Genomic DNA, 10,519 nt, shown 5'->3' with positions numbered 1-10,519 from the left:
GTAAATTGTCCCATGATTGGGTTAGGTTAACTTAGGGATGTTGTGGTGGCCGGAGGGGCCTATTCTGTACTGTATCACTAAATAAAATAAATTAACATTTGACCTAGTCCATTATGAGATAAATTTTTTGGAAAATCTTCTCAGCATAAAATGTGACATAATTTTGGGAATTTCTTTGACCGGCAATCATTCATGCTGAGCCTAAGATCAATCATTTGTGTTTGTCAATAGACTTGAGAAACTTGGAGCAACCAGGACAACAGAATTTGTTTGGAAAAATGGCACAATCTTATCTATGATGTAAGAAGCTTGGCGATGTGTACTGCATTTTTAGTGTGTGCTGGTGATTTATCAAAGCACTACAACATAGAACAGCTAAAGCTTACTGTACTTTCTCAGCAACCAACTAACACCACTGGAACTAGCAGCCACATGACAAAATTACCTTACATCATGAATTAAATCTTTCCTTTGTGTTCTTAATGGTGCATCCAACACCATTCTTCTCCCATAACTTCTCCCATTTATCTGAAGCCTACTTCATCACCCAATGCTGTTGGCACACACCTGAGATTTAATTCAACATTGCCCACAATATAAGAATGAAGCTCCAAAATACACACAGTGGCCAATCTAATCAGCCAATCATGTGGTAGCAACTCAGTGCATAAATCATACGGTCGTGGTCAAGAGATTCCGTTATTGTTTGGGACAAACATTATAATGGGGAAGAAATGTGATCAAAGTGACTTTGACCATGGAATATTTGATAGAATAGTTGGTGGAGATGAGCAGGGTGATTTGAATAGGTCAGAAACTGCTCATTTCCTGGAATTTTCACTCACAACAGTTGCACCAGAGAATGGTGTGAAAAACATATATAAAAAAAAAACATCCAATGAGCAGCAGATCTAGAAACACAGAAAACCGACAACACAATACAGGCCTTTCAGCCGACAATGCTGTGTCGAACATGTACTTACTTTAGAAATTACCTAGGATTACCCATAGCCCTCTGTGGGTGTTTAGAAGAGCATTTCGGAATGCAAAACATGTTGGACCTTGAAGTGAATGGGCTATCATGGTGTTGGCGCGTGGCCTAGTGGGCAAGGCATCAGACTAGTAACCTGAAGGTCACTGGTTCAAACAAGCTGAGGCAGCATGTTTGTGTCCTTGAGCAAGGCACTTAACAACACGTTGCTCTGCGATGACACCGGTGCCAAGCTGCATGGGTCCTAGTGCCCTTCTCTTGGACAACATCGGTGGCGTGGAGAGGGGAAGGCCTGCAGCTTGGGCAACTGCCAGTCTCCCATACAACCTTGTCCAGGCCTGCGCCCTGGAAACTCCAACCACCAGCATTTTGTGTGTGTTGCTTGAATTTCCAGCATCTGCAGATTTCCTCGTGTTTTCTCTTTAGATACACTGAGTGGCCATTTTACTAGGTACAGGCGAGTTATTTCTACCTGTCAAATCAGTGTGACGCCAACATTAGAGGTCTTCTTTTATGAATGGATGTTTTGATGTAGATCTGTCCATTGGAAAAACAGATTGCAAATAATGGAAGAATTTTTTATGACCATTAATTTGAATGAATGAGGAAAACGCCATTATGTCCTGAGTTATAGCACATGACTACAATTCTGTAAAATAGTTATGGAAAAAGATAGAAGAGGTCTACAGGTTAAAAGTGCTCAAATGGAGCAGGGTCAACTTAGAGCGCACTAGGCAGCATCTACCCAAGGTCGACTGGAAGATTATATTTAAAGGCAAAGGAACAGTTAGCAAGTGGGAGGTTCTTATCAAGAGTCCAGGGACAGCATGTTCCTGTTAGGGTGGAAGTGTAGACATACCAAGTACAGGGAACCTCCAATGATGAGAGATATCAATGCATTGTATTTACTTTAATGATATTAGCTTTCACCTTAAGTTTGGAGTAATGCACTTGGGACAGTCAAACCAGGGTAGTATTTATACAGTGAATGGTAGTTTCTGACGATTGCTGTGGAACAGAGAAACCTGTGAGGAGTACAAACCCACAGTTCATGCAACTAAACAGTGTGGTGAAGGAGGCACACCACAGGGATGTGTACTTAGCCCGTTACTCTATTCTCTCTACACCCACAGCTCTATAGTTAGGCACAGCTCAAATGCCATCTATAAATTTGCTGATGTTGGCATTGTTGGCAGAATTTCAGATGGTGATGAAAGGAAATACAGGACAGAAATATACCAGTTAGTTGAATGCAGTTGCAGCAACGACCTTGCACTTAACGTCAGTAAGACCAAAGAGCTGATTGCTGACTTCAGGAAGGGTAAGACTAGGGAACACCTACCAAACCTCACTGAGGGATCAGAAGTGAAGAGAGTAAAAATTTCCAGTTCCTGGGTGTCAAGATCTCTGAGGACATAAGAGGCGTTGATCGTGTGGATAGTCAGAGGCTTTTTCCCAGGGCTGAAATAGTTGCCACAAGAGGACACAGGTTAAAGGTGCTGGGGAGTAGATACAGAGGAGATGTCAGGGGTAAGTTTTTTACTCAGAGACTGGTGAGTGCGCGGAATGGGCAGCTGGTAAAGGTGGTGGAGACGGATACGATAGGGTCTTTTAAGAGACTTCTGGATAGGTATATGGAGCTTAGAAAAATAGAGGTAAGCCTAGTAATTTCTAGTGTAGGGACATGTTTGGCACAACCTTGTGGGCCGAAGGGCCTGTACTGTGCTGTAGGTTTTCTATATTTCTATAACCTGGAGACAACATATTGATGCAACTTATAAGGAAGGCAAGACAATAGCTATATTTCATTAGGTGTGTGAGGAGATTTGGTTTGTCAACTAAAACACTCAAAATCATCCACAAATGTACTGTGGAGAGCATTCTGACATGGCTGTATCTCCATCTGATGTGTGCGGGGGACGGAGGGGTGGTGTCTACCGTACAAGACTGAAATAAGTAGCAGAAACTTGTAAAATGAGTCTGGCTCCATCATGGGTACTAGCCTCCATGGCATCCAAGACATCTTCAAGGAGCAGTGCCTTAAGAAGGTGTTTCCCACCACCCAGGCCATGTCCTTACCATCAGGAAGGAGGTACAGAAGCCTGAAGGCACACAATCAGTGATTCAGGAATAGCCTCTTCTCCCCTCTGCTATCCGATTTTTTTTAAAAGGACATTTAACCCATTAACGCTACTTCACAACCTTTTGTTTCAAATTTCTCTTTTTTGCACTACTTATCTTTCTCTTAATAGACATATATGTACTCACTGAAATTCAATTTTTAAAATTTATTTATCACCTATTTCATCATACTGTTGCCGTGAAGTTAACAAATTTCACGATATGTGCTACTGCAATTATAACGTCATCTGTGGTGTGACCACACTTGGAGCATTGTATACAGTTCTGGTCAGCCTGTTATAGGAAACATTTTCAAGCTGGAGAGAATGTAAAGGTAATCTACAGGGATGCCGCCTGGTTTAAAAGAAGAGGCTGGCTACACTGGATCTTTATTCCTTGGAGGGCAGGAGATTGAGGAGTAACCCCATAAAAGTTTATAAAATCATAAGAGCTGTGGATAAGGTGGATGGTCTGTCTTTTCCCCAGGGCTGTAAGTTCTCTGTGTGTGGGTGGGGGTGGGCAAGGTATTTCTGTTGCTGTTATTTTTGTAAGTAAGGGGGTTGGTCGCTGTTTTTTTTTCTGAGGGGCAGAGGTTAGAGATTTGTTGCTGTCTTTTTATCTGTGGTTTTTCAAAAACTGCTGGTTTTTATCCTGTGGGGGGAGGGGGGGTAGAGGTTTACAGTTGTTGCAGTGTTTTCCTCTGCGGAGAGGAATTCAGAGATTGTTATTGTCGCTGTTCTTTTCTGTGGGGAAGAGGGTCAGGGAATGTATTGTTGGTTTTTTTTCCTGTGGGGTAGTGGGTCAGGGATTGTTATTGTTGCTGTTCTTTTCCGAGGGGTAGGGGGTAGTGTTTGCAAGTTGTGTTCCTTTTACTTTATCATGGCTATCTGGAGAAGACAAATATTAGTTCTATTGTATATGCATACTTTGACAATAAAGTGAACCTTGAACCTTGAAAATCAGAAAGGGTTAATATAGGCCTAAAGGTGTTATATTTGAATGCACGCGGTGTACGGAATAAGGTAAATGAACTTGCAGCACAGTTGCAGATTGACTACATCTCTATCTGGTAATGGAGCGGTGGGGGGGGGGGGGGTGGGATGCTACTGCACAGGATCAAAGTAAGCTGTAGAGAGTTGTAAAATTAGTCAGCCCCATCACGGGCATCCCAAAGACAGTTACAGATTGGCATGTATCATATTGTAGAATCACTGAATCACGGCTGAAAGATTATAGCTGGGAATTTAATGTCTAGGATACACATTATATCAAAAGGATAGGCAGGAAAGCAGAGGGGGTGGTGTTGCTCTGTTGGTAAAAAATGAAATCAAATCATTAGGGAGAGGTGTCATAGGGGTGGAATGTGTTGAATCACTGTGGATAGTGGTAAGGAATTGTAATGGTAAGAAGACCCTGAGTATGGCGGAAGTTCCAGCTGTCAGTGGTCATGAAGTATGTGAAGTAATGATTACCAGAAAGAAGGTTCTTGGGAAAATGAAAGGTCCGAAGGTAGATACGTCACCTGAGCCAGATGCTGTACACCCCTGAGTTCTGAAAGAAGTGGCTGAAGAGATTGTGGAGGCATTACTAATGCTCCTTCCAAGAATCATAAGATTCTGGAATGGTTCCAGAAGACTGGAAAATTGTAAAGGACACTCCATGCTTCAGGAAGGGAGAGAACCAGAAGAAAGGAAAGTTAGGCCAGTTAGTCTGACCTCAGTTGTTGAGAAGATATTGGAGTTAAGGATGAGGTCTCAGGGTATCTTGAGGCACATGATAAAACAGGCCACAATCAGCAAGGTTTCCCCAAAGGAAAATCTTGCCTGACAAATCTTTTGGAATTCTTTGAAGAAATAACAAGAAGGATAGACAAAGGAGGATTGGTTGATGTTGTGTCCTGGATTTGCAGAAGGCCTTTGACAGGGTGTCACACATGAGGCTCTTTAATAAACTACAAGCCCATGGTATTGCAGGAAAGATTCTAGCATGGATATAGCAGTGGCTGAGTGGCAGGAGGCAAAGAGTGGGAATAAAGGAAGCTTTTTCTGTTGGCTGCCAGTGACTAATGGTGTTCCACAGAGGTCTGTATTGGGACCAATTCTTTTTACGTCATATGTCAATGATTTGGATGATGGAATTGATGGCTTTGTTTCAAAGTTTGCAGCCAATATGAAGATAAGTGGAGGGCTTGCTAGTTTTGAGGAAGTAGGGAGGCTACAGAAGGACTTTGACAGGTTAGGAGAATGGCCAAAAAGGGAAGATGGAATACAGTGTTGGCAAGTGTATGGTAACATACTTCGTCAGAAGAAAGGTTGACTATTTTCCAAATGGAGAGAAAATACAAAAACCTAAGGTGGAAAAGAACTTAGGAGTCCTTGTCTGGATTCCCTAAAGCATATATGCCAAACTCAAGGCCCGCGGGCCAAATCCGGCCCGCGGTGGAATTATCTTTGGCCCGCGAGATAATATCTAATTACTATTAACGCTGGCCCCAGTAATCGAAGCGCCTATGGCGTATGATATGGCTAGTGCTGAGTTTATTCAGGTACCAGGTTTTCAGGGTTTTTAGTGTTTATTCGGCAGTCTTGCTCGGCAGTCTTCTTCATAAGAAACGGAATTTGTAAAGTGAAACACTTTGTAGTTGTAGCAGAGACTGAGACACATGAGAGCAGGCTGAAAAAACGGAGGCAACAAAAGTTGCGTTCGCACGCGTCCGACTGATCCGGCCCGCATGAAGCTGCATTTTGCTCAATCCGCCCCGTGACCTAAAATGAGTTTGACACCCCTGCCCTAAAGGTTAGTTTGTAGGTTGAGTCTGTGGTGATGAAGGCAAATGCAATGTTAGAATTCATTTCAAGAGAACTAAAATATAAAAGCAAGGATGTAATGTTGAGAATTTATAAAGCACTGGTGAGGTCTCACATTGAGAATTGTGAGCAGTTTTGGGCCCATTATCTTAGAAAAGACATGGTGGAACTGGAGAGGGTTCAAAGGAGGTTCACAAAAATGATTCCAGTATTGAATGGCTTGACATATGAAGAGTTTTTTATGACTCAGGTCCTGTAATCACTAGAATTCAGAAGAATGCCTTGGGATTCTCTTTAATCCTACTTTCCAAGAACATTTCATGGTCCTACCTTGCATTATTAATTCACTTTTTGAATCCTTTATAGGTTTGTTCATAATCCTCAAGAGCTCTGTTTGATTTTAACTTCACAACCTTTAATTGCTTTTTCTTTTCCTTTTTGACTAAATTCATCACCTCTCTGGACATCCAAGATTCTCTTATTTAAAGCCTTAGTTATACAATAGCAAGAGTTCAATGGGCAATTCCTTTTGGGGAGTGTGCAGAGAGATTTACCAATGTATTATTTGGGATGGAACTTTTCATCTATGAGCAGGCAATGGAACGTTTATTATTTTCCTTGGAGTGAGAAGGCTGAAAGCATACCTAACTGAAGTGCAGACAATAATCCAGAGTATAAATAGGGTGAGAAAAGCAGTCTATGATGAGAGGGAATAGGCTTCAGAAAAAGAGCTATAGATTTACAAGAGACTTGAGAAAGATTTTATTTTCACTCAAGGTTGGTTTAAACCAAGTACTCACTAATTGTCATCACCAATCTCCTCAGAATGAATTCTTAACCTTATTATTCTAATTGATTCCTGCAATCTAAGTGCAACCCCTCTGTCCTATACAGTCCTGCAATTGCTTCTCCCATCCACATCCACCTCATGGACTCCATATTGAATTCTCTGGTAGAATTGCTGAAATATCTCTTACAAGAATCCTAAATAATAGAGTCTGAATATCTCAGAGCGGAACCAATCCACTTTAAAAATACATTTACTTTTGCTAAATAACGAAGAAGTTGTGAGACCATATGCATCCAATACTTCCCCATTCAATGTCCAACTAGATGGGACTGCACTCAATAGTTTCTTTACTTCATAGACAAGGAATATCCCTTTTTTCTTAGTGATAGGATGTGGAGATCATTCGCAACACTGGCTTGGATAGTTTATTCCAAATTGTTCTGTTCGGACGCTTTAGAGTTGAGTTCCTGACAGGTCTTCACAAGTGGATATAGAAAGGATATTTTGTCTAATGGAAGAAACTGGAACTAGGAGGATCTGAATGCAGAGCAAAGATTACAGTGAAACCAGGTGTGATTTTATTAAAAGCCAGAGTGTCTAAGTATCCAAGAACTGTTTGTTGTTCATATGAATCAGAATCAGAATCAGGTTTATTATCACCGGCATGTGTTGTGAAATTTGTTAACTTAGCAGCAGCAGTTCCATACATAGTATAGAAGAAGGGAAAAAATAAATAATAAATCAATTACAGTATACATATATTGAATAGATGTAAAATATTGCAAACCCACGAATAATATATATTTAAAAAGTGAGGGAGCGTTCACGGGTTCAATGTCCATTTAGGAATCAGATGGCAAAGGGGAAGAAGCTGTTCCTGAATCGCTAAGTGTGTGCCTTCAGGCTTCTGTACCTCCTCCCTGATGGTAACAGTGAGAAAAGGGCATGCCCTGGCTGCTGGAGGTCCTTAATAATGGACGTTGCCTTTTTGAGTGGTAATTACTTTAATCTCCTAATGAAGTATCATCACTGGCTTGCCTTCTTTATAACTGCATCGATACGTTGGGACAAGGTTAGGTCCTCGGAGATCTTGACACCCAGGAACTTGAAACTGCTCACTCTCTCCACGTTTGATCCCTCTAAGAGCAATGGCATGTGTTCCTTCGTCTTACCCTTCCTGAAGTCCACAATCAGCTCTTTCATCTTACTGACATTGAGCACCAGATTGTTGCTGCAAGACCACTCAACTAGTTGGTATATCTTGCTCCTGTACACCCTCTCATCTCCATCTGAGAGTCTACAAACAATGTCATATGATTGTGTATTTGTAACCAGATTCTAAAAAGAGACCAGTGAGCAAAATTATTTTTATTGAAATCTGGTGGTTTCATTGTCACCATTACAAATTTCATTCAATTAATAGTTTAACTTCTCCATATGCCATGCCATTTAACATGAACCCAGGCCTCTGGAAATGATTCTAGTAAAACAATCACATTGCAGTGATGATGGTGAAGATACTGTGGATATGCATGTTCATGTCCAACACATGGGAACAACCTATGTGAAGGCAATGGCCAGATAATATGTACATTGGACATAGAAGTTGTGTAGATTTGGCATGTCACCAGAAGCTTCAGCTTTGAGTTTTGAGCTTTCATAATAAACGGGTCCTTGAAGGCCTGGTGAAGTCTTGTTCAGTACATCAGCATTAGAGGCCACTGCTCCGTGCAAGTGTAGAAGTAGCTAGCTTGTCTTTTATGAGGGTGCATATTCAAATCTTACAATGAGAACTTTCTCATTTTGGTTAATATTCTGAAAGGGATTGGAGGTGTGGCTCTATGTCAGTGGAATCTCTGGTTCATGGACCCTATTGAATAAGCAGTCAAAGTTCTGACCTCAGCACTTGTAGCCCATGGTATCCCTGCGAGTATGCCTCCAAAATTCATTTTTGATATTGGTCCAGAATATGGGACAGCCTTGCATATCATTACATTGACTCATCCTTGTACTCCTATGTTAAGATAGAGTTAAATATCACCTCACCTGCCAGCATCTAAAGGAAAGGCTGAGTGAGTGATGAAGAACATGATGAAGGGACAGTTAGAGGACATAAGTCATTGACTTGTTTTGTTTCTCATGATGTTCTGGCCAATTATAGATTCTACCATTGAACGTCCAATCAGATATTGATTGATAAGTCAGCAGTTGCATACACAGTTAGGTTAAAGCAGACCCTTAAAAAGACGAATGCAAGTGAAGAAGAGGAACCAAGGGTGGTTAATATAGACTCAAGATCCAGACTGCTTGAATCGATGGGTCAAAGACAATTGTCATGATGAAACCAAGGAATTACATTTGAGGTACTAGGAACCAGATCACACTCAATGAAGGCAAATGATAAACATTAAAAAATATCAGTGCAACATTTGGTGTATGTGCATGACACAGCCAGGGAGAGGATGTCAAATACAGAATTAATATGCAGTTGAGCTACATAAGAGTTATAATGACACACAATTACAGGATCACGCACTACTCAAAATGTATACAAAAGCCATAACAAAGGAGAGAGAACATGCTGACAATAAAATAAATGATGCATCACAACCATTGGCACTTGAAGGTGAACAGATCTCAGCAGTCTAAAAGAGAGATTAGTCCAATTTATATATGAGCATCTGTGTAAGTTAGCCAGCAGATGGTGTAGTGGCATCAGCACCAGTCTTTGAGCTGAATTGTCTTTAGCTCAAATCCAGCCAACTACTTACACACTTTCCATCCATTCTGGGTTGAGCATCAAGCTAGCAACTCAGCCTCATAAGAAAACAGTCAAATGCCTATAAAAAGTATTCACCACCCTTGGAAGTTTTCATGTTTTGTTATTTTACAACATTGAATCATAGCAGAATTAATATGGCTCTTTTGACACCAATCTACAGGAAAAGACTCTTTTTGTGTCAAAGTGAAAACCAATCTCTACACAGTGATCTAAATTAATTACAATTATAATACAAAATAATTATTCACCCTCCTTTTTAATATGACACACCAAATTATCACTGGTGCAGCCAACTGGTTTTAGAAGTCACATAATTAGTTAAATGGAGATCTGTTGTTGGAGACCTGAGTGCAATCAAGATGTTTCAATTGATTGTAGTCAAAATACACCTGAATTTGGAAGACTCAACTGCTGCAGAGTCAGTATCCTGGCAAAAACTACACAATGAAGACAAAAGAACACTCAAAGCAACTCTGTGAAAAAAGTTACTGAAAAGCATAAGTCAGAAAATAGATACAAGAAAAATTCCAAGTCACTAAATAACTCTTGCAGTACTGTTAGGTCAATCATCAAGAAATTGAAAGAATATGGCACAGCTGTAAATTTGCCTGGAGCAGGCCATCCTCATAAACTGACTAACAGTGCAAGAGGGGGACTAGTGAGGGAGATCACCAAGAGACCTATGGCAGCTCTGGAGGAGTTACAAGCTTCAGTGGCTGAGATGGGAGAGACTGCACATACAACAACTGTTGCCCAAGTGCTTCACTAGCCACAGCTTTATGGGAGAGTGGAAAATAGAAAGCCACTGTTGAAAAAGACTTACATGAAATCTCAGCTGGAGTTTGCCAGAAAGCATGTGGGACACTCTGAAGTCAGCTAGATGAAGGTTCTATGGTCTGATGAAACTGCATTTTAGCTTTTTGACCATCAGACTAAAGGGTATGTTTAGTGTAAGCTGAACACTGTATATCATCGAAACACACCATCCCTACTGTGAAGCATGGTGGTGGCTGCATCATGGTGTGGTA

The sequence above is a fragment of the Hemitrygon akajei genome, chromosome 15 (assembly GCF_048418815.1).
Source record: "Hemitrygon akajei chromosome 15, sHemAka1.3, whole genome shotgun sequence".
NCBI classification, from domain to species: domain Eukaryota; kingdom Metazoa; phylum Chordata; class Chondrichthyes; order Myliobatiformes; family Dasyatidae; genus Hemitrygon; species Hemitrygon akajei.
The sequence above is the reverse complement of the archived record's forward strand: the minus strand, read 5'-3'. Positions refer to the sequence as shown.